This window comes from Anolis carolinensis, chromosome 2 (assembly GCF_035594765.1).
Source record: "Anolis carolinensis isolate JA03-04 chromosome 2, rAnoCar3.1.pri, whole genome shotgun sequence".
Lineage (NCBI taxonomy): Eukaryota > Metazoa > Chordata > Lepidosauria > Squamata > Dactyloidae > Anolis > Anolis carolinensis.
This window is the reverse complement of record NC_085842.1, coordinates 37,432,401-37,457,770: the sequence shown is the minus strand read 5'-3', so window position 1 is coordinate 37,457,770 and position 25,370 is coordinate 37,432,401. Positions and strand designations below refer to the sequence as shown.

At 42.4% G+C, this 25,370-nt stretch overlaps 1 protein-coding gene and 1 long non-coding RNA gene across 4 annotated transcripts in view; both read left to right on the top strand.

The window, feature by feature from the left end:
* fhit (fragile histidine triad diadenosine triphosphatase) overlaps positions 1–25,370 on the top strand; it is a 998,292-nt gene that overhangs the window by 327,837 nt on the left and 645,085 nt on the right. The window lies entirely within an intron of this gene.
* LOC134295980 (uncharacterized) overlaps positions 13,861–25,370 on the top strand; it is a 110,725-nt gene continuing 99,215 nt past the window's right edge. The window contains exon 1 of the long non-coding RNA XR_010002513.1: positions 13,861–18,961. This is a non-coding gene — a long non-coding RNA (uncharacterized LOC134295980). The remainder of the gene's footprint in view (positions 18,962–25,370) is intronic.

The following is a 25,370-nucleotide window of genomic DNA, read 5'->3' as shown; positions in this document are numbered from 1 at the left end:
AAAGGGTTGCAGCTCCCATACTCCTTTGTAGAACTACACCTCCTTTTTGGGAAACAAGGGTGCCTGTTTTGCCCCTTGCTTGCTCAAGCAGGGCTGCTTGTCTGTGCCAGGGACGCTGTGAATCTAAAGCCAAGTTTGGCAAAAGGGTTGCAGCTCCCATACTCCTTTGTAGAACTACACCTCCTTTTTGGGAAACAAGGGAGCCTGATTTGGCCCTTGCCTGCTCTAGCAGGGCTGTTTGTCTGTGCCAGGCCCGCTGTGAATCTAAAGCCAAGTTTGGCAAAAGGGTTGCACCTCCCATACTCCTTTGTAGAAAAGGAAAGTACAGGTATCCCCTTGTAAACGAATAACAATAACTAAAACAGTAATAGATGGTTTTGCGGCACTTAATAGGAACTGAACAGAACACGTTGCCAATCAAGAAACAACAAATCTTTCCCCCCAGTTACACAATACCTTACCTTCCTCCCTTCTGTCACCTGAAAACACTCCAGTTATTATGAAGCGTTCAGCTGAACGCGGGTCTGGGGGAGCAAGTCCAGCTAGTGGTCAAGCAACAGCCCGGATACTGTGGGGGGCCAAAAAAGTTAGGGTGGGTCCCATCCGTCTGGAACGCGGAACGATTGGAGTAGGTGGACTTGATGAAGAACCTGGCTGTTCGAATGCTAAAAGTTCACAGCCCTCCACACGGAGCCAGTTGTCGTATGGAGCTGAGACAGCAGGACGATCAATGGAACATACAGGTGTTGCCGTCCTGGAACTACAGGTGGTGGATAGTGAGGATATAGATAACCCCACCCTTCCACCCGCTACTGACAGTGAGGAGGAGGTAGAGGAGGTAGTACCATCAAACGATAGACTTTCTCATGCTGCTGAAAGGGTGCCCTCGACTCCTATCTCTGTGGGCGTCTCCACAGTGGCTGTGGGGAGGCCAAGGTCATATATTTGGGACCATTTCCATGTCCACTCTCAGCGTGCTACTTTGGCAGTTTGTAGGCACTGTGGGGCAAATATCAGCAGAGGCAGAGACCTGAGACATCTTGCGACCTCGGGGTTGAGCTCCCACATGAAGCGACACCATCCCTCCATATCGGTAGGAGGGGGAGCTGGAAGCCCTTCTAATGGCAGCATTAGCACACAAAGTTCTCCTGGTGAAGATGGTGGAAGGCAGACACAGTCCACCTTGGAGGATTGGGCCATTCCATTACCCAGGAAGAAAACGGGGGAAACATTACTCACACCCCAGCAGATAACCCAAAGTGTGGGAGAGATGATTGCCCTTGATCACCATCCCTTCCGCCTGGTTGAACAAGAAGGCTTCGTACGCCTTATGAAACGCCTGTGCCCCCGCTACAAAATCCCCTCCCGTCACACCTTTTCCAGAAAAGTTATTCCCGGATTGTACGAGGGATGCAAGGAACGCATTATCCAGATGTTGCGTAGCGCCAAGGGAGGACACATCCATTTTACCTCAGACATTTGGTCAAGCTTGGGAGGAGGCCATTCCTACCTCTCTCTCACGGCACATTGGTGGGAGAAGGAAGGCAGTATGGATTCATCCCATCGTTGGGCACTCCTCGCTTTGGAGGTAGTTGATCGTGATCACAAGGCAGAGACCATCTGCAGCTATCTGGAAAACATGATGGGGGAGTGGATGCGGTGCAGGCCGGAAGAAATGAGGAGGGGCTTCATGGTGACTGACGCTGGTAAAAATATGATCAAAGCGGTTGAAAGTGCAGGGTTTTTGAATGTCACCTGCATGGCCCACTTGCTTCACAATACCGTCAAGGAAGGTTTAAAGAGCCCGGAAGAGCAGCCGGCCAGCACCGCAAACATCTCCCTGCTGATCGAGCGCTGTAGAAAGATCGCGGGCTACTTCCACAGGAGCATCAAGGCAGCCCGGCAGCTGAGAGAGAGGCAGAGCCTTGAAGGCCTCCCGCAGCACAAGCTGCTCCAGGACGTCTCAACTCGGTGGAATTCAACCAATAAAATGCTCGAACGCATGGTCGAGCAGCAGAAGGCGGTACACGGCATCTCCCTTACATTGGTTGCGCCTGTTAGCAAGCTTGTTCCAACTAAGCAAGAGTGGGACACCATCTCCCAGCTGATAGACGTCCTAAAGCCATTCAAACATGCCACAGAGACCCTTTCGGAAGCAAAAGCCCTTCTTAGCCAGGCAGTGCCCATGGTCTTGAGCAGGGGTCCCCAAACTAAGGCCCGGGGGCCGGATGCGGCCCTCCGAGGTCATTTACCTGGCCCCCGCCCTCAGTTTTATAATATAATATATTGTATATACATATAATATTGATAATAATATTATAATGTAATACAATATAACACTAATAATAATACCATATAATAATATTAATTATATATTCTATATTACATATAATATTACTAATAATATTATAGTATAGTGGTATCGTTCAATAAAGTAATATATAATGCTAATATTGTGCTATGCTAATAATATAATATATTGTATGTACATATAATTTTTAAGCCACTCTGAGTCCCCTTTGGGGTGAGAATGGTGTGATACAAATGTAGTAAATAAATGCAGTAAATAAATAAATAATAAATACATTTTAGACTTAGGCTCGCCCAAAGTCTGAAATGACTTGAAGGCACACAACAACAACAACAACAACAACAACAACAACCCTAATTAACTTGACTATCTCATTGGCCAGAAGTAGAAGCACACTTCCCATTGAAATCCTGATAAATGTATGTTGGTTAAAATTATTTTTATTTTTAAATATTGTATTGTTCTTTCGTTGTTGTTGTTGTTGCTTTTGCACTACAAATAAGACATGTGCAGTGTGCATCAGAATTTGTTTTTATTTTTTTTTTCAAATGATAATCCGGCCCCTCAACAGTCTGAAGGATTGTGGACCGGCCCTCGGCTTAAAAAGTTTGAGGACCCCTGGTCTTGAGGCTAAGGAGGCACCTAGAAAGGCTTGGGGCCGGTCGAACACTGGACTCCCTGGCTGGACCGCTGACACCGCCGGTCCAGGAGGTGGTGAGGAGGTTATCCTTTGCTGTATGGAAACACCTTGAGCCACTTCTTTCCAGCAAGGTCCATATGGTGGCGGCCTTGTGTGATCCACGGCTAAAGTACAACGTCTGCCCAAAAGAGTTTACCGTATGGAAGGCCCAACTAGTTAACCTTGTGAGGGAGGTCTTTGCTGCCAGGGTGGGGGAAACGGGCACAGCATTCCCTCTACCGGAAATGCCTGCCACCCCCAGCACTAGCGCTAGTGGCGAGAGTGATAGTCCCGGGGAGCCGGCAGGGGGTTGCCGTAGGGTTACGGATTTCCAGCCGTGACCAGGAAACACTTTCTTTGCAGAGACGGTGGCCATACTATCCTGCTCGGAAGATTCCTCTTTGCTGGCTTCTGCTCAAAAGGTAGACTCGGCCGAAGGCTCGGTCAACAGGTACTTTGAGGAGCCTCCTGAGATAATATCTTGTGATCCATTGGCCTATTGGGCTTCACGTGAACACATGTGGCCGGATCTGTCACACGTAGCCCGCCAGTTCCTCAGCTGTCCACCCACCAGCGTGCAGAGCAAAAGGGTCTTCAGCCTAGCGGGAGATGTAGTCACGCCCCACCGCAGCTTGCTGCACCCTCAAACAGTAGAGAAACTGGTCTTCCTGAAGGCCAACCTCCCCGTGTTGAATTTCCCCGATTTGGATTTTGACTCCGACGGCTCCTAGAACAACATTTCTCCTCCTTTAAGCAGCTCTGCTTCTGATTAACTATGGCTATTTCTGTTGGGGGGCGGGGGGGTTGCCCCTTTGGCCTATGTCCAACAACTCTCTCCTCTATCCTACCATGCTTTCCTTCCTCTCTTCCCTTCCGTTCTCGTCTTTATCATCACACACCGTTGCCCACTGTCGTTTTTGGGTAAATCAATCTCTAGGGGCCATTCCCTGAGGTTCCTAGAGGTTTTGTCTCCTGTAATAATGATTCTAATATTCTTGGGGAAATTAGTCCATAAAAGCCAAGGTAGGAAATGCTTCCGCTTTGGGTTCAGAACGGATTACTATCAAATCTCTATCCTTTTTTTGTCCAAAAATATTTCGGGAATGAGCCATGAATGTTAGGTCTTCTCCAGATCCTGGCTGTTCCTGTACAGAAATAACATTGTTATAATTGATGTGGATCCTTCGGTAAGACATATTTGGTGAAGGAATACGGCAGAGTCTCACTTTACAGAGATAACGGTCCATCTGAACCTTTGTGGATGTGTCTTGCCGCATGAATTAGTACACCTCTGCCTTGGCCACCACTTCTCAAAATTTTCATCTTTCACTGTCCCATCGGCTTGAGCGGGTGTGGTCGACGCAGTGGCCGCTGGACGGCCGCCTTATGTTCCCCGCGCCCTCTGTCCACGCACGCGGACGGTGCCGTTTGCCCGTCAGGGCGTGTGCCTTTGCGGCTGCTAGTGACCTCTGGGCGCAGGTTCTCTGGCTTCGGAAGTGCTTTTTGCTGGCTTGTTGGCAGGGACGATAGAAGAGGGTGGAATCACCGCACCGCAGAAAGCTGGACACCTCGGCCTTGGCCACCATTTCTCAAAATGGTTGTCTTGTGTCCCATCACCTTGAAAGGCTGTGGTCGATGCTGTTGCCGAGGGACGGCCGCCTTAGGGTTCCCTCGCCCTCTGTCCGCGCCCGAGGACGGTGCCGTTTGCCCGTCAGGGCGTGTGCCTTTGCGGCTGCTAGTGACCTGTGGGCGCAGGTTCTCTGGCTTCGGAAATGCTTTTTGCTGGCTTGTTGGCAGGGACGATAGAAGAGGGTGGAATCACCGCACCGCAGAAAGCTGGACACCTCGGCCTTGTCCACCACTTTTCAAAATTTTCTTCTTCCACTGTCCCATCGCCTTGAGAGGCGGTTGTCGACGCTGTTGCCGAGGGACGGATGCCTTAGGGTCCCCTCGCCCTCTGTCCGCGCCCGAGAACGGTGCCGTTTGCCCGTCAGGGCGTGTGCCTTTGCGACTGCTAGTGACCTCTGGGCGCAGGTTCTGTTTGTTGGTAGGACGATAGAAGAGGGTGGAATCACACCGCTGAAAGTCTTACACTCTGAGCTAAGACTTGTAGTCTTCTACGAACTATGGAGAACTCTCGGACGGATTCACAAAAGAATTCCCTGTCGGACATCAACGGCGACATTTCCTTCAAGTCCATGCCATCCTGATGCTATGCCTGTAATTTCACTACCTCCTTGAAGCGGACGGGCATTAAAACATGGAGGATGGACCAGTTGGATCTTCTTACACTCCCAGGCACTGTCTTGTTTTGCAAAAAGCAATTCTTTTCAAAAGTGTCATTTTTCCCACGATCTGCCTTCCTTACGGTCAAGCTCTCACATCCGCAGGTTTCTGGACTTCGACATTGCGATGACAATGCGAGTATGCGGTCCTCCAATGTTTGCATGAAGTCTCTGTTCTTATTTTGTCTAGTGTGGACATAGCTCTGCAAAACCTCTACTAACTTGCAGGCCACAGTCCGCACCTACAGTGATATGTCGCAAGAATAAATAAAACGTCTGTCAAACCCTCCACATCCAATTCATGTTGTTGACAGTTATAAATCTGTGTGGTTCCCTTTGGCTTCCTTCTCTTACAACCCAGCTTTGGTCCTTTCTTCTTTCACCTTTGAGAGAAGGCTCCTCTGCCCCTACTCTCTTTCAGCCAGCAGACTGTTATCTCATACCATAGGTTGTAAATGTGCCTTCCATAAATTTAAAATCCTGCCTACAGGTCCTCTAGCCACGCATGTCGCATTTAATGTTCCAGACAAACGGCTAGATGATTCGAGAGGCTGAACTTATGCGGCCCTGCCGCAACCCGTTCCCAATCATGAAAACGGCGGTTGATCCGTTTTCTGTTCCCAGCATGTCAACTAACACTTTTCGTGGGACAGACTAGGTGACTTGGAATTCCCAAATAACCCAGCACATTCCATTAATTATCCTCCAAGCAGTTCAAGGCTTCGAAGAGAGTATTCAACATGGCCGACGATGGTGTGACCCCTTTCAGCAGCTTGCCGAGTGACCGATCTGAGAATACTCTTCCTCGAGGCCAAACTCCCGGTCCTGGAATATCAAGAAATCCCTTCGAAGCGAGGAGGACTCTCAGAGAGTTTATAAAACGATCAATGTTAAATGATTAAAAAAATTTCTATTTCCCGCCAACATCTCCCTGCGTGGACTCGGAGCGGATTACTTGGGGCAGCGGCCCAAGCAACATGAGGACAAAATGAAATAACATAATTTAGAATTAATTTCTTTTTAATGAAAGTAATAAAATAATTTTATGTCTTGACATCATAAAATATTACGTTACTTGCAGAAATGTCTGCTGTGCAAAAGTGTCAGGTGCACTTTTCCAACACTTTTGCTGAAACAGTCCAGGACAAATCTTAGCGTTTTGTATTTGAAAATGAGGACTGTGTTTTGACGGATGAGACGAAAGGTGGTTTACAAGCCTAATTTGTTAACACAGCCATCGTTAAAGGTGAGACACCCTGGCCAAAGCCTCTTGTCGTTTAGGATAACGAAAACATTTTATTTATCTCCCACCCCTTTACAATGCTTTTAAAATATGGGATAACTGAAATCCCACAATGACAGGGATAAACCTTTTTTTAATGGATCCCAGTCATTGCCTGCCACAAGTTTTATCTCCATGCATGTGTCAGAGAGAATAAGACACAGAAGGTAAGTATGTGATGCTAATCTTCCGCAGACCCATAAGTAGAGAAACAAGCCTCTCAGAAACTCTGTATTGCTATTAAAAACAATGAGTTATGTCTTCATGGTTTCTTTTGTCACAACATTTGTGCTATGTTTTAGTTCTTTGGATTCATTTCTACTCCATAAAGACAATATCTTTCATTATTTTACATCCACAACTTTACTGAAACTGTATACCAACAGAAGTCATTTCCCTCTTTCCAGCTCTGCTGCTACAGATCTTTAATAACACCAGACACACACAAGTCTTCCCTCCGGTTCAATGCCATAGAAACATTAACCTTACATCAGAGCCGTAAAACCTTCCAGTTCCAAAAAGCCTTCGAGGACTATGGGGTGGATCGCTGCCAGATGAAGAATTGGTTTCCAGGCCAAGAGTATTTCGCACTTTAATGATTTTTAACTCTCAGACTACCTCATCTCTGTGGAAGTATTCAGCCCTCGGCCCAGAGCCGTGTTTTTACACCTCTGTTTTTTAAGCAGGTAATGCTGTCTGCTGACTGTGACAGCTTTTTTATTTTAAGTGTTATTGATGCAACATTTTCTTTAATATATATAAAATTTTTGGGTTTAATTGTTCCCATTGTATTGTTGACGGGCACGCCCCATGGAAGCCGCTCAGAGTCCCTCCGGGAAGATGGGGCGGGGAATAAAAATAAAGATCTTACTGTTGTTATTATTATTATAATCATTATTGATGTGATGGTGGCCACGACTACCCTGCGGACTGCCAGCTAGCTTGTGTCCACCCGGTAGGGGTGCGGCCAGGGCCGCTGACGGTTTGCTGTCAGGGAGTGTGCCTTTGTGGCGGCTAGAGACTTTGTGGCTCTGGTCTGGTTGACACATTAGTCAGTGGGGCTTGGGCCCACATTTCACTAGCAGACGTGAAGAAAACACGCCCTTCCCCTTGGGTGGTGGGGAGGTGGCGTGGGGCCGGCCAATGGTGGCCGGCCCCCCTGGGCAGTGGGGCTTGGGACCCCTTTTAAGTAGCTTCCCAAAAGGCGACACCACCTTCCCCTTGGGTGGTGGGGTGGTGGCGTGGGTAGAGGCTAAGGTCGCAAAAGCAGTAAACTTTGTGGGTGGGCCGGGCCGGTCTCTCAGGGATGCGCTCCGGCCAACTGTGGCCGGCTCAGGGTGTGTTCTTTGCTGCCTGCGGCTTTTTTCTTTCTTTTCTTTTGGCTGCCTCTCGGCCTACGTGGTCGAGTTTCCCACGATGCATCACATCTCTCTTCTCTCGCAGCTGTCCCTCCGCACACGTTTGTGCTATTTTGCCCAAACCCTTCCTTTGGGCCGGGGTCCTCTGGATTTTTTTTTTCTCTCTCTCTCTCTGTAGGGGATGCATGCCGGCCAACTGTGGCCGGTGCAGGGTGGGGTCTTTGCTGCTGAGATAGACATTGGGGTTCGGATCCCCACGGGGATTATTTCTTTCTGCTGTTTTCTCCATCTTGGCCATTGCGGTTCGGATCACCACGTTGATTTCTTCTTTCTTTTGGCTGCAATTTTTCCCACTCCCCCTGCCAGTGCTTTTAATGGATCCAAACCCTCATGTGTATCTCTGCAGCTGAGCCCCCTCCCTACTGCTTTAGGGAAAGGGGCAGGGGTGTGGGATCCATGCCCCCCATGTCTATTTCCGCAGTTTAAGCCCACGCCCTGCTGCTTTGGGAAAAGGGGCGGGGGTGGGAGCCGGCCCACGGTGGCCGGCTCCCCAGGGGAGTGGGATCCAAGCCCCCATTTTGCCATCAGGCAATAAATCAAACCAACGTCACACAAATCTTACATTTCTTGGGAGGGGGAGGGGCTTGACCACTGTGGTATAATGACCTCCAATATGGATGCCTGGGGAAAGTCATTGCACATTGTGGCAGGCAGCAAAATGTGTCTCTTGGCCAATGGCCCCCAATGCCCTAACATTTTGACAGATTTACGGGCACTGAAACAATGTTACACAAGTAGAAGAAGGACTTTCACAGTGAAGGAACCCCTATTGAACAGGAAATAACAATTCAAAAGCAGGAACAGATTTTTTGCAATTGGTAAATAAAGTTTTTTTTATATGAACTATAAAATTGCGCAATAAATCTTAGGAAAGGGCAAACGCTCTGCAATTTAGCGAACAAGCAGGGTGGATTGTGTTCTCCCACTGTACCAAATTTGATCAGTATAGCTGAAAAAATGAGTGCAGGAGAGCCCCCTAACTCCCCCCCCCTCTTGGGCTGTCTTTGGGCCACTGCGCATGCGCGTCCGCCATTAACGAATTAATTTTGAAGATAACGAATTTTCGTTAATTTTGAAAAAAATTTGGGGCAAAATTCGGAAATGACTTCAGAAACGAATCGCCACCCCCCTCTAGTTTTGAAACGAGTTTAGAATCAAATTTTTCGTGGATCGCTCAAGCCTAATAGGCACCCCTTCTGCAGACTGAATAAAGTTTCTGTGTGTTGTCGAAGGCTTTCATGGCCAGGATCACAGGGTTGTTGTATGTATTCCGGGCTGTATGGCCATGTTCTAGAACATGGCCATACAGCCCGGAATACATACAACCACCCTGAATAAAGTTTCTGTCTTTTGTCTTCAAACCGATGAGATCCTGGTTCCTGTTCAGGGACACTCCTTGTTAGCAGAACTCACCAGGTGGCCCTTGATAACCGCAGGTCTTGGAAAACTGAATTTTTTGGCCTCAAAAGCTATAATCTCCAGATTCATAGTCCAGTGCTTAAACTACTACACCATGCTTGTGCTCTACAAATTTCCCTGTGATTCCACTAAATCATTTCACTTGAAGTGTTATGACAGTATCCTCTGGAATCCTGGGATTTGTAGTTTGGTGAGGTACCAGAATACTTTGGCTGATCATTCTAAATGTTCCTTCCTAATAGTGTAGTGAGAAAGACCTGTGAACCCATACAGTATGTGCTCTCAGTTGCCGGGATAACTGGCAACTGAGAAACTGATCATGGTTTTAAATTGTCTTAAATTATTTTATCTGTTTTAACTATCTTATTTTAACTTTTTTGATTCTTTTAGAAAGCCCTTAACTCTTAGCTATTACTCATGTATTTGTTTTAATTGGGATTAGATGATTTCATTACATGTTATCTTGTGATATTTAACTAATAGGGCAAGGAGACAAATATTAAGATAAATACATATATTTGAAAAAATTCAAATAGAAAGCAGCAACCATTATAATTTAGCACAGAAATTACTGTCACCGTTTGTGCAAAAATTGCTCTTAATAATGATATATCAAAAGCTTGAGGAAGTATTTGTTTTCATATAGGCAGGAGGATCCCCCCCCCCCCCACCTCCAATCCTTTTCATATGTGGAAAGAAGACATGCCAGGATTTACCGTCCCAAATTATCATTAAGAACAACAGGCCTTCTCACAAAGGCATGGTAATTCTGAGCCATTCAAGAATTGGCAGTGGCTTCCTTGATCCTGCCTAGAATGGCTCTCTGTGACCCAACCCCAACCTCCATTACCAGTTTCAATTGCCTGAAGCATTCATTTGAGGAAAGGAAGATGCAAGGTTGGCAAGGAGCAGATTTTTTATGCCACTTCTATGCACTTTAGGAAGATTTGCAGAAATTATCCCATTTTCTAAATGTCCTGCCATCATGAAATGCACAAAAGATTTATGAGCTGGTTTGATTGAATTGCTTTTTGTTGTATGAGTGTATGTGTCTTATGAGTAAAGCTGGTTTTGTGCGTGTCACTCTGACATGCTGTCAGTATGGAGTTAACCTGGCCAGCACTCTTCAAGGTTTCATTGTTGGAAATATCAATTAGCAATATCTGGCTAACTCTGCACGTTGAAATTACAGCCATCTTTGCTTTGTCCAAAAAAAGAAGCTCATGGATTTATTCTAGAATGTCAGAAATGAACATGTTATGGAGGATCAACTCTACAGAGTAATATAGCTGATCAAGACAGAAGAGTCTGAGCATTAGGAAAGGACAGAAAATCTGCCTTGCCTTGCCTTTGCCATCCAACTCATCAAAATAAGGAAATAAACACAACAACTATGGATTCAAATATAGGCAACTTTATTAAATGTTACCTAATTAAACATTGGCAACTTGTAACTTGAAGCTAATTCTAATGTGTGGTATAAATTAGATATGGATTGAAGTAAAAGTAGTGGTCCTTCCTGTCCTACCCCTTGGCTGAATTTGGGCGAAATCCCAAGTCTCCAGCTGAACTAATCCTGGATGACCTTTAAGGGAAATATGCTGGAGAGTTCTGCCCCAAGGATTAATAGCGGTCATAATTTCCTGTTCCTAGGCCATTTCCATTTTCCCTCACCTGGATTGTTTGAACCCTAGGTGAGAGTTTCCATTTCTGGCCTACACACAAATGAGGTGCCTTGGGTGTACACCAGACATGTCAACTCCTTCCTGCTTTCCATTATATCCTAGTTTGCTAAGTAATCAATTGTGTCAATGGGGACTTCTGGGGCACCTTTCTCCCTCATTGTTAGAGCTTTTGCCATGAAACTATGATTATAGAACATAATTAATTGTTAGCCCATCAAGTTTCAGAATTTTTCACTCATCCACTGATTTTTGGGGAATTTTCTAAGTTTTTACAAACAACATTTTAAAAAAACTACAAGAGCTATCTCCTTGAATTTTCTACATAATGACACAACTTAATAGGGGACCATTCCCCCCCCCCAAGTTTCAGAAATATTCATACATTTACCAATTTTTGGGAATTTTTAAAAAATTGACAAAAACATTTTTAATAAAACCACAAAAGCTATCTCATTGAATGCCTCTTATATTAACTACTAGAACAATTTAGGGATTTCTTCCCAGCCCAGCACTGATTTACTTACTTGTACTGAAGAATCAGCCAGTCCTCTTTACAGATTCAACAATTTATTGGAACGCTGGCTGCTGTTAGGAGGAAAAAAACTCTCCCATATCCTAATTGGAGTTTTCTGATGCTGAGCAGAATTCTGGGAAATGTGGTTTAGGGCAGGGCCTTTGGAATTCTCTGTCACAGAGCTCCTTGTCTTCCCAAACTACATTTCCCAGAATTCTGTCTCTTTCACTCAGTTTGCCCTGCCCTGCTGCTTTCCTCTCCTCATGGTGAGAGGCCACTAATTTAAAGAGGAATGACAGCCTTTTTGCTTCTCTCACTTCCACTGAAAATGAAACTGACTTTGATCAACTTTTGAGCATTACAGAATTCAAATGAAAAAATATTGTGTGAGTTTTTATTCTTAAGTTTCTTAAGTGCCGCCCTCCCCGTTTCTTAATATCTGTTTGTATATACAAAACTTATGAGTTAGATATGACTTACCAATTAGAAACAAGATTTTGCACAGTCCTAATGGCTATTTTGTTTTCCGTGTTGCTCTTTTTATTGGATAAAGCATCAATGGATGGAAAGCTAGTGTGTCACAGTGATAAGGTGGCATTCATATATTCCAATAAATGATGTAAGACTCCAATTGTTTTCCCTACCATAAGTTAGTCTTTTGAATCTGTAACTCTGCAAAATTACAAGAATTCTGCCAATAAAAGGTAGAGCAATGCTGAGGTGTTGGTGGTTTGTTATAACCTGCCAGGCATGAATAAAAGACAGTAAACACACTTCACTGAAGACCTTCTCTAAATGATGATTAATTACTCTTTTAAAGGATTATTCTAGAGATATGCTAAATTACTCAACAGCAATTTAAAGTTGGCAGACAACAGACATTTTCCCGTCTGCTGTATTCCTGCTGGCCAGCTTCTGTTGGCCTCTTTTGTAGTTCTCTAGTTTCAAATGGAATAGGGACTGTTGTCCTGTAAATCTGAGCTGTCACGTCAAATTATGTCACACTTTTATGTTGTGCAGTAATATGGAGCAAGGCAGTATGTCATTGAAAATGGCTCACTAAATGCATGCATGTCACATTCCCAATTATCCCTAAACAGTTGGAAATAAGGAAAGTGAGTTTTCCCCTCACCCTGCTATTTCATGTAAATCTTTAAATGTCCTGTTTTCAGTAGCTACCTCAGAAGACCTGAAAACCAGGATTTTGTAGGCTTTCCAAGACTAGAAATCATGGCTGGGTTCCTATGCATTAGTTCCAAGTAGAGTAGAACCACTGAATCAAGAGTTGAATTCAAGTCAACATAGACAATCAAGTCAACACACAGATAAACAATGTCAATTTAGGGTGTACCGTCACTGTAGAATTAATATAATTTGATACCACGTTAGCTGCCATGGCTCAAAGGTATAGAATCATAGAATCATAGAGTTGGAAGAGACCTCATGGACCATCCAGTCCAACCCTCTGCCAAGAAGCAGGAAAATCGCATTCAAGACACCCCCGACAAATGGCCGTCCAGCCTCTGCTTAAAAGGCTCCAAAGAAGGAGCCTCCACCACACTCCGAGGCAGAGAGTTCCACTGCTGAACAGTTCTCACAGTGAGGACGTTCTTCCTAATGTTCAGGTGGAATCTCCTTTCCTGTAGTCTAAAGCCATTGTTCCACATCCTAGTTTCCAGGGCAGAAGAAAACAAGCTTGCTCATTCAATCATGGGAGCTGGAGTTTTACAAAGTTTTAGCCTTCTCTGTCTTCTTTATAGCAGAGTGCTGGTGTCTCACCACATCACAAATTTCAGGATCCCATGGGATTGGGCTACTGCATTTAAATTAATGTCAATCTTCATTAATTCTTCAGTATAGATGCACCCTTAGTGGGTCTACTGCAGTCAGGAGTAACAATAGGATCATGGTGTGTAGGTATTGTTTTATGAAAGATGTGCGTGGATGACCAGAACAGTTTGACTCTGCTTCGAGACAGATGATGGGAGGAAATAATACATCTCGCAGATGTCTTTCAGGTGCCTGCCCTGGTTTTTATTGCTTTTTCTGAATTTTGGGTTGTAATGTATGTTATTATTTATTGTATTGTTAAATTGTGTTATGATATGTTGTTTTATATTCTGTCATATTGTATGGTTTTGGGCATGGCCCCATGTAAGCTGCCCCGAGTCCCCGTTGGGGAGATGGTGGCGGGGTATAAATAAAGTATTATTATTATTATTATTATTATTATTATTATTATTATTATTATTATTATTACATGACAGCCATATTCCTGAGCAGTTTGCTCATAGGGCGAGGTAGTTGTGAACTGGCCCTGTAAAATATGATCTATTGTGCTTCATTCCCTGCTAGGCCTGCAGCCAAGAAACACACAGAGCCATTTTGATTCTGACTCCATCAATGCCATATGACGGGGGCAGCTAACTGTGTTCAGCATGGACAACTGTATAAATAGAGCAAAGAATCACGTTGTTCATTACAGTAGCTGCTTAGGAGGAAGAAATAATCCACTGTGATAGCAACTTTGACAGATGTGGCAAATGAGGAAGAAGGGCTTAAATTGTGTTTCTTCTCCTCTTGCTTTCAGGTCAACCCTGAATGAAGAAATTGATAGTCAATCTGTCAAGCCTTCTTCCTATGGAATTCTGGGAGTTGTAGTATGGTACGAGCACTCTTTGGTAGAGAAGGCTAAAGACCTTGTAAAGTACAACTCTTGTGATTTCATAGCATTGAGCTATGGGAGTTAAAGCGATGTCAATTTGCAGTAATTCTACAGTGTATATGCATCCATAGAAGCAACTACAATTACTAGTGACAGTGTATCTACTTGTGAGGAATTTCTATAGCTGGCCTTGTGGAGCAGGATCCTGGTATTTGTGAAATGAGAATGTTTCCATGCACAGCTTTCACTTAATATAAAACTCCTCAACCATGAAATGATTTCTAGAAATTGAAAACAAAGCTTGAGAACCTGAGAAGGGAGCACTACAGTTCCCATCTTCCTTGACAATTTGTCATGTGGGCTAGAAATGCCAATAATAACATCTGGAGTGCTATAGATCCCCCTTCCCCTGTGTAGACCATTAGAACATCTTGTTTTGTAACCCCCTACATCAATTTGTTGGTTAACACCTCTTTTCAAATGCCAAATGAGCTTAAATGCCGAACCGAAAGATTAGATGCAATGTTGTATTACTGTCTCTCTTTGGCTAAGCAACATGTTTTAAATAATCTCATGTGGCATAAAACAAAGTACAAAATAATTAAATAAAGATCGTGGTGCTTTTTCCCATAGAGCTTTGGTAATGCAAGCACCTGTGCTGGCGTATAAATTGAAATATTTGCATTCAAAACCATCCCAAAGGAGCTCAAACCCATCTGTTTAACCAGCGCTTGAAACATACAATTGGCAGCTTGCTGATGGCATGTGTTTTCAAGAAGAAACAAGAGTAACAGTTGTGAAAAACCACATTATTAGAAATTCTCAAATTTGTGAGCAGTTTAATAAAGAAAAGAAAAGAATGATAATGAATAACAAAGACAGAAATCTTTGACCTTCCAGTGGATTTTAGATGGTGAATGAAAGCAAAGATCTAAGGAGCCCCTGCACACACATTCACTCTGTAGCGTGGCATCATTAATTTGTCATTCATGTTTTGATTCCCAGCTGTTAGGGCATAGCAATCCTTTTCCTTGTTATCGCAGCTGCTGTAATTTTCTTCATGCTGTCAAAATTTTCCTTTTTAACTTGAGTGTGTGCACAGTGGGTGGAATGGGGAGAGTTTTGAGTGAACTGTGAAGTGTGTGGTATTGCACGCAAAGAATATCACTACATTTCTAATAGTCTGGGTAGCTGTTATTGCAGGTCTTTTCCACACTAGAAAGAGTGTGTCCACACTGTAAAAGCGTGTTCCTTCAGCAGCACATTTATCATTTCTTCTTCCCATGGAACTTTGGGATTTTATTTTTAAAAGGAAAAACAAGATCAGATCATTTTCTGTGATCTTACATTACATTCTATACAGTTGGCCACCCACATCTGTGAGTTTAATTTTAATAATTTTGATTATTCATGGGTATGATTAACATGGTCTCTCTAAAATCTCTTGGTTCTCCAGTGTGACTCTAGGGACAATTTCAATCAGAGGTTGACCGTGGAGTTATGCTTGAGGATCTTGAAATTCCTACAGAAGTTTTTTCTCAGGTAAAAAAAAGTTAGATATTTAAAAAATTAACTAGATATTTTTAATTACAAAAATGTGAGTCAAGCACTGAAAGGGTTAAAATGGGTGCAATGACTCAGCAAAAGCTGCAGTTCAATATAAGCAGGTGTGTCTGTAGCTTAGTAGGTCTCCGTGTGAGAAGCTTTGGTGAGAATAGCCCTAGGTTTGAAGACCTCATATGTGAAGCTCCAGTGTGAAGGCTGCTGTGTTTAAAGTTACTGTGTGAAGCTCCTGTGTAAGTTTGGTTTGAGAGGAGGCTCTGTGAGAGTGAAGCTGTTTATCTGCATGACAAAGAAGCCCAGCATGGAAGCAAAGAAGAACAAATAAAGAACTTTATTTTTGTTATGGAAACCTTGTTTTTGTAAATAGTGCAACCATATTATTTTTCTACAAAGAAAAGTCTCCAAAGGAAGAGGTAACATTGGTCTCTGTGTTTTTGTTGTTTTTATCACTTTTGGCTACTGGTTCTGGGTCATGCTGCTGCTAATAAGTTACTCTGCTATACATTTATGGGGAGGGTCTTTTGTTAATAAGCCCACTCACCTAACAGAAACTGTATAGTTCTCAATTTTTCAATTTTGATGTGGTGCATTAGCTAATTAAGTCAACAGAGCCAATTAAAACCAACTGGGATGACCAACTGGGACAGTCAGCTTCCCATTGGCTAGCTGAACTTGCTGGGTCCCTAACCTCATGAATGTAAGGTCTCACTGTAGTGGTGGCATTCATTCATTTAAAGGATAATTAAAGGACTCTGGACAAAGTGTCCAATGAGGCAGTACCATTATTATTAGGAAATGTGAAATTTTTCAAATTTTCCAGTTTTCCTGTTCTGGCACAGCTCATTCAGCTAGCCCAAAGAAGAATTGCTTTCCATGCAAAAATCTTTCATTTTCTTCACAAATTATCACTGTGCATTTAATTTCCTGGAAGAATGCCTGGAACAGTGAATAATGTCTGAAAACTGTGTAAGATCATTTAATATTTTCAGAAAGTGGGGAGAGAATTGCTCGCATTTCTCATTCTTGTCTGCAGTAATAAAATGAATGTAACCCTAGTCTCAACTGGTTATCCGAAAGCATTGCCTCAGCCAAAGTAACTCCCATGTGAACAAAATGTTAAAGAGTAATGCTTTATTAAATAGGTAATGCAAAACTTGAAATGCATTTGATCAAACTGATATTATTCAGAGGACCTTTGAGGCCTTTTCTATTTTTCTTGGCAATGGTGGTTCTTTGCTAAGGATTCTAGATAGTTGAACAGAGGAGCCAGATAATATAATAGTGCTTCCTAACTGTGGATGGCTGAGCCAAGTATAGAATGTAATGTAAGCAACATTGTGATTAATATGTAAGCAACCTAGCTTATAGTAGGTTCTTAGATCTGATGGGGTTTGGTTCCAGTATATTCAACTCCTATTACATGCCGTTGTGTACTAAAACAATGCCCTTATATAAAATGGCAAAATCAAGGTTTTTTTGGGGGGGGGGGCTTTTTGAATATTTTCAAGCTGTGAATAGTGAAATCCATGAATGCAAAATAGTATACAATGATACAGGAGGCCTACTGAATAGGCAACCTCATTCCAATTGAAGCAGAGAATACAGAACATGTGGAAGCTTGATCTGAGGGACCAGTGTTGCCAGACACAGGTCCATCATGCTTTGGACCAGTAATGAGAAGCCCACCCTCCAGATTTCAACTACCATTTATTGGCCTCTGAGGGAGAGAAAAATAACCATCGTCTGCTGGATTTAATCCCCTCCCTTATTGCTGTTCACATTTCTATGTGTGTCATGCCTTATTTAGACATGAAAGGAGGGGGATACCAAATTCATAACATGCAAGTTTTCCCAAGAGCCTTTTTTGGCTGAAGGGTGGTGCCGAAATACTCATAAATACATACATTTGTTTTTTGTTTTTGTTTTTTAATGGATATAACAATTGACACTATATCTATAGATTGAAAGACATGCATAACAGCAATGGTAGAATGATGTTGTGGGATGTATTATTCATAGCTTCAGTCCATCATTATTTTCATTCTGATTAGAATTAATTTGCTGAACTTAAAACAGCATGGTGGTTTTGATTGCTACATATTGTGATTTACAAAGAAGTTCTGGTTAGTGGGAAGTATCTAGTAGGAATGGAAAGTTTATTTTAAAATATCTCAGAAATGGTTAACAAGCTGTTGAGTGCTGAACCCTATTAATGATGACAGCGTTCGCAGTTTGAGACACTTTCTGTGCAAAATTCACCCATGAATTTCTTCTGCAGAAAACAGCATTTCTGGCACAGGAATTAGCATTTTCTGTCTAGACCATAGTATTTCTACTAAGTAATATATTTTTTTGCACAGAAGATACTGTATTTTGTGAGAGAGGGAGAATATAAATTTTGCACAAAATACATCTCAAACTAAAAATTGTGTGATTTCCAAAGTCTTCTGATAGTGGAAAGGAAATTGTTAAAGTTGCCTATTCCTTCAAGAATGAACTTAGAAAAGCATTACATCCCAGGTAGCTAGGGGTATCATAGGTGAGTGATGTATTTAAATCAAATATGCTTTCTTTGGATTGAACTTCCTTTGCAACTTTCTTTTCTTAAGTTGCTCACCTGAGTAAATGATTTAGAATTTGTGATATGCTTGGAACAGTAAAGCTCACAGGGTACGAAGGATGGAGTACCAACTTCAAATGGGGTGTCTAGAAATGTGTGTTAATTCCACCATTAGACTGAAAATCCCCAAATGCTCAGACACAGATTTGTAGGAAAATTGTCACGCTTCTAACAAACTATAGAAGCTTGCTATAATCTGCTGTCAGCACTGCCAATTTTTTTGTCTGCCAGTATCACATAAGCTATTATGACTCAGAGATGAACATGTGACCCTCTGCATGTGGCCAGAAGGGGGTGGCAAGGGTTAGTCATAATCTTTATTGACTGTGTGGCAGAGGAGAACATTTTTCTGTCACTATGAGATAGTGTGAAGTATTTTTACAGTACAGACCACCTAACGTGATACCAGGTAATCTAAGTAGTGAATGAAGGAGATTTAACACAAATATTTCAGCACATCACCTGGTTGGATGGCTCAAGGTTTCATTCAGCTTGTATTCCCAGTTGTAACCTATTAAATGTGAGTACTGTTTTCTGATTTTTTGGTGTATTTATTTATTTAATATGCCACTCTTCTCCCACAGGGGGACTCAATGTATAAAACATTTCAATACAGTGAATTAGGTGTTTTTCCCTTCCTTTCTGTGTTAATATTCATGAGAAGTGTTGGGAATGTGAGGATGCTGATGCACAATGGCATTTTTATTTATTTCATATCAAAAGCATTGCATAAATAAGTATACACAAGCGGCTAAATGATTTTTGACCAAAAATGGGCAACAGCAACCACATTGTCTGTAGCTTTAAACAGTTCTTCCGCTGTGCATGAGGAGGGCATTGTGGGCAAGTATACAGATGCTGAATTGTTTGTTCTGCTCCACAATTGCACAAGGTGGAGGATTCATCTTGGTAATGCCATTTTTCCAGGTTGTCTTTTGATCTGCCCAATCTGCTTCTGAGTCTGTTCAGGGACTTCCAAGTTGCCCCTTCTTGGTTTGCCCCTGGAGGCAGACCCTTGTGGGGGGGGGGGCATCCATTTGGGATTTTCTGATTTAGCTGCCCATAGGAATACTCTTGCTGTTCCTGGGGGAACATTAAGAGGATTGGTGGTTCTCATAGAGCTTTTCCTTGATTTGAGTCTACTGGAAGGAGGCTGATAGCCATGCAGAGGATGGCTTTCACAGTGTTTCATAACCTTATTTGAACACTGTAAAAGTGTGTTACTAGAAGAAAGAGCATCCTCGTAGACTGAGTAAATACAGACAGGCATCCCCTGGGCAACGTTTCTTGTAAACATCTAATCTTTCCAACTCAAAAGCATTGTATGGTCCATGGAATGACAATCAGATTTTCAATGATACCCACTGGTGTCAGAGATGTCAACCATAGCATTTGTTCCACTTCCTTGGTCACCAGGACTTTTTCATCATGAGCTATCTTTCCCAGCACCCAAAAACTGAGATCTGATGCAATGTACTGGAATTTCTCCAAATGAATAAATTCAGACCATCAACAAGTACATGAGATCACTCTCCTTTCCTCACATGTCCCCACAAAACATGTTTTTTTCATATCTATTCTTGCTCCTGATTTGTTTTTTGGACTACAGCTTCCATAATCCCCTGCCACTGTGATACATGAGAATCCTGGGGTTGTTAAAAAGTAACTTTAACAAGTTCTGGAAATATTTTACTTTTCATAGTCTATTTTTTAATTTTAAAAACTAGATTATGCCCTCTTCCTTTACTCTCACCCTAGTGGGAATGAAAGATGTATGATACCCCTATGGTTTTGGGTAAGTATTTTTTTACTAGATGCAGCCTACTTTGCACAATTGGCAGCATTCCTGTCTCTTGGCAGGAGCTTCAACATTTGTTTGTTTGGATCTCTCTTTCTTTCTCTCCCAGCCTCATTTTTGTGACAGCTGAAAGAGCCAACGAGACATCAGGGAGCTCCCTATAGGACCTTTAAGGACTCTCCTAAGAGCAGTCGAATAAAATGCCTTGTAGCGAGAGGGAGCAGTTTATCAGAGTTAACTCTGATGTAAAACATTCCTTTAACCACTTCCTCATGCTCTCCATTGCTATTTGGTGTCAGGAGCGATAACAAGTGAGTTTCTAAAACTGGGCAAGCAACCGTAGGTTTTTGCCTCGATGTTTCCAGTGCAGATATGAATGCAACATTGTTGCTGATTGAAAGCTTGCAAAGGAACCTGCTGAGAATTATATTTCTTTCATGATTGAATGCTGGTACTTGGTGCTATGTGAGGAAGCAGTGGCTTGGTTTAATAGGAGCACAGCTGGTATTATCTGAAAAATAATCATTATGATAGAACGCACACATTTTTCATGTTTTCTGTCAGATCTGCCAGGGTGTGTATGTTCTATGGAGTCGTCACATACTTTGTCTGCTGTTCCTTGGATTAGATAGTAAAACAAAACCAAACAACATTTACTATTTTAAAAAAGAACAAAATTCGCAATGTGGTTGTTTTATTGGGTTTCTTCGGGGAGAGAGGACAGGAAGGGAAGGGGAAAGGGAAGTAATGAAAGAAGAAGGGCAGGGAGGGAAAGAAATTTTAATTCCCACCACCCACAATTGTTATATCAAATATTATATGTATGTTTGTATACACATTTATACAAACCTGACTTGCTGGTTCTGTGACATGAGTGATAATGTTGTCGCTGCTGCTACATGTTCTTAATAAATTCCAACTTGCAACAGCTCTATCCTATGTTCTCTTGTTGTTGCAGGATTTATTCAGAAGGGATTTCCTTCCTCTGAAGCTGAGATTGTGTGGTTTGCCCAAGATTACAATGATTAAGATGGAATTTGGAACCTAGTATACTGGTACCTTAGTCCAGAACCACATCAGCCTTATGGTTGCCTTCAAAGGGCCAGTTGTAAATGAAAGACCATATATATATACTCTTGCATTGAAAATCTTATGAGCTACATAAAATGATGTAGTGAGCCTTGCGTTTGACACACGTTTGACACATGTATCCTAGTTCAACACATAGATGACTGCTCCACACTGGCTCTATAATGGTAATGGAGTTCCAAACCAGCATTCCCTAACCTGATACCCTCTACATGTGGGGGTTTTTTTAGTTATAAAAAATTTATTTGATACATCCCAACAGGCCCGTAGCCAGGATTTTGGTTCGGGAGAGGCTGGGATTTTGATGGGGGGTGGGGTGGGGCTGGGATTTTGATTCGGGGTGGGCTGAGTCTGAGTGAGAGAGAGTCTAGCCTAGCAAACCTTTTGTATCGTTATCCCAATCCCCCCATGCATATGGGATATATTGAGCATGGTGATCAGATCATGATATGAATAAACATAACAGTTGAAATAATAACTGCATCCCATTTTTACATTTTTTTGCCATACATGACTTATTTCAGTATACATTATTCCAAAAGTAACTATTCCTTAAATGACATTTTAAATGATCCTTGGAAATGTATCGACCCCACCCCACCCTCCCCCCATTCCCCCCGCCCCCCTGGAACAGCAATTCAAAATATTATCATTGCATCATTTTAACTGTGTGGAATGCCTTGAACCCTCTAGACGTGTTGAACTACAAATACCATTATGCCTATGCAACATCTGGTCCAACAAATCTCAGAAGCACCTGATTGATGGCAGCTGTTCCGTTAGAACTAAGTAGAGCTATGCTAAAGGTCTATTTCATTCTGATAGAACAGCAGCCACCAATCAGGCTTAGGTCTGAGATGGAGTAAGCATGATATAGTGGTTTGAGTCTTGAACTAGGCCTCTGGAATCAGGGTTTGAATCTCTGCTCAACCATGGGAACCATCGGATGACATTGGGCAAGCTAAACACTCTCAATCTTAGAAAGCCCTCTGAGGAGTTAACCTTAGGGCTGCCATAAGTCAGAAGGTCCACAACAGCAACACTTGAGGCATGTATATCAAATGCATAGAGCCTTTGGATGCGAAGAGGGAGCTGAGACCTTTGCAGTAGTTACTGTGAGACATTAAAATATCCCTCTCTTTCCTTCACTTACTTGGCTGCCTACTTGCCTTCCTTTCTCTCACTTTCATTCTCGCTTCCTTCTTCTCTCTTCTTTCTTTCAGGCCACAATGCTATAGTTTACCTGGGAATAAAACCCCCAGAACATAATGGAGTATACTTCCAAACTCTGATAACCTTAAATACAACTAAAATATAGACTTTGCACCTTCAGGGATAATTTTGTTATTTTCCTTAATAAATAGTATTTTCTCCCTAATGCCAAAACTTGAAAATGCAATGTAGTTTGAGGAGCATGTATGACATGAAATTTGAGTTTCAGAATGAAAGCTTATGGGTAGTATGGGAAAACTGGATCTCATATAAGAATCAGAGAATTGGAAGAGACCACAAGAGCCATCCCATCTAACCCTATTTTGCCATATTGAACACGTAATCTGAGCACTTTCAACATATAGCATCCAGCCTCTTTGTAAAAACCTCCAAAGAAGAAGCCTCTACCACACTCTAAGGCAGCATATTCCACTGCCAACCAGCTCTTACCATCAGGAAGTTCTTCATAATGTTTACATGGTATCTCCTTTCCTGCAATTTAAATCCCTTATTCTGTGCTCAGGAGCATCAGAAAACAAGCTGGCTCCATCTTCAATATGACATTCTTTCAGATTTTAAACATGGCTATAATGTCACCTCTTAACCTTTTATTCTCCCAGATAAACATACCTGTTCCTCATAGATTATGGTTTCCAGGCCTTTGATCAGATTTGATCGGACATTTAATAAAATCCCACTCAGTCATGAAGCTCACTGGATGACCATAAATCTGTTGTTATCTTTTTGTCAAACCTTCCTTCACTCTCCTCTCTCTCCCTGTCATATAAATTCAATCATTTGTCTTTGAGAAGCCCACAGGAGAACTATGAATACAATAGTCTTCTCCCACTGTTTCTCCTCAGCAACTGATAATTTAGAGAAATGTTAAATCTGATTCTATTTTTGAAGAAGGTGAATGGATTGTTCGGTTTTCAGAATAAAAACTGGAGGCAGCTTCTGCAGTCTTAAAGTGTTGTGTAGAAGGAAAATTCATCAAATGTTGCTTGTTACTTTGTTTGAGGAGCAACACTTGAAATTTGTACCTCTGCATAAATATTGCAGTGGTACAGGAACTTTCTCTACTTTTCACTCAGGGCCCTTCCAGACAGGACCCAAAATGTGGACAATGTTGGACTGTTACTGGAGGCTTCCAAGTAAAAGAGATAAACCCTGCTTTGTCCCAAATTACTTTGATACCCCATTAAACCCAGACCTTCCTGAAACACCTAATAGAGTATAGGTCCTGTGGGGACTGACTACCTGGTACTCATGGGGGTCAGTCCCCACACCCATCTCACTTTTTTGGGCTTCCAAAAGCCTGGAGAAGTGAGGAGGGTGCCCACCCCCTTTCCAATGTCCCCCCAAAAGCCCTTAAAATAAGAGAAAACTTACCAGGCCACCATTAGCCCTCTCTGGAGGCCTCCTGGGGCATAGAAATGATGCATCAGGAGGAAAATCACTCTTGCTCTCCACCTCCTGGTGCATTATTTCAATATGCCAAGAGGCCTCCGGAGAGGCCTAATGGCAGTCTGGTAAGTTTTTCTTATGTTACGGGCTTTTTTGGAGGGGATTGAGGTAGCCCCATACTAGCCTGGGTTTTTGGCAAGGGCGTAGGGACTTAAACGCGCTTCGGAATGGGTTTCTTTAACCTGCTCCAAAGTGGGTTTAAGCCTGTCTGGAAGTGCTCTCAGGCAATCCTTATGTGCTGTGACTGTACCAAAACCTTTCCTCCTTCCTCTCTCTTTCCTTCTCTCTTCCCTATTGATGTGTTTTCAATGTAGTCGGCACTCTGTATCCTTGGATTCTTCATCCATGGATTCAATCACCCATGGCTTGAAAATATTTTCAAAAATCCAAAAAGGAAACTTGTGATATAAGGGATGCCATTTTACTACACCATTGTATATGATGGGACCTGAGCAAACATCCATAGATTTTAGTATCCATATGTGTATGTTCTGAAACCAGACCCCGGTAAATACTAAGGGTCCACTGTATATTTTCATATTGGCTTCCTGTCCATGCCCATTTGAATTTTATAATTGCAAAGTACCTTGAATACCCCCTTTGGGTATCAAAATGGAATATTGTTTTAATAAATAGATAAATAAATTACAACTGTTTAGTGTCCCTAGCCACTTCAAGGCATGGTAAATCATATGTTGCTATATTTCCTCTCTTATTTTCAATCCCCTGGGAGCGTCTCTGAACATCCATTCCATTTTGGTGCCTTTGATACTTTATCTCTTCAAAATTAACACTTAACTGTTTTTGTAAGTTTATTCCTGCTTGGGTAGAGTGCAGTTACCTTCTTGCACACCTTGAACTTTATGAAATAGAAATAGTGAGACTGGGCATGTGCAACCCTCCATATGTTGTTGAACGGCAATTTATTAGCTTTCCTCACCAGTGACTATAAGTAGCTGAAGGGAGCTACAGTTCCAAAACATCTGGAAAGGTACATTCACCAATTATATATAGGAGCACATCTGCTGAGCTGCATACAAACAAACACCTTCTTCATTTTTAAATCATTTCTCTTTTTCTAAGGTATGGTCATGCTCTTGATCCCAGAGAGGATACGCTGTTGGAGTTTTTGCTTTTCTGGGTGCATCTATACTGTAAAATTAATACAGTTTGACAGCACTTTAACCATCATAACTCAATGTTATGGAATCCTCAGTTTGCAAAAGGCAAAACCACTAAGATGTGTTTTTGGGAGCCTAGGAAAACCCTTTTTGACTGTAAATGTAGGAAGAATGTAGCAAGATCTTTAGAGGGTTTCAGTGGTAATTGTTACATTTTCTTTTTAAATAGAGACATCCATACG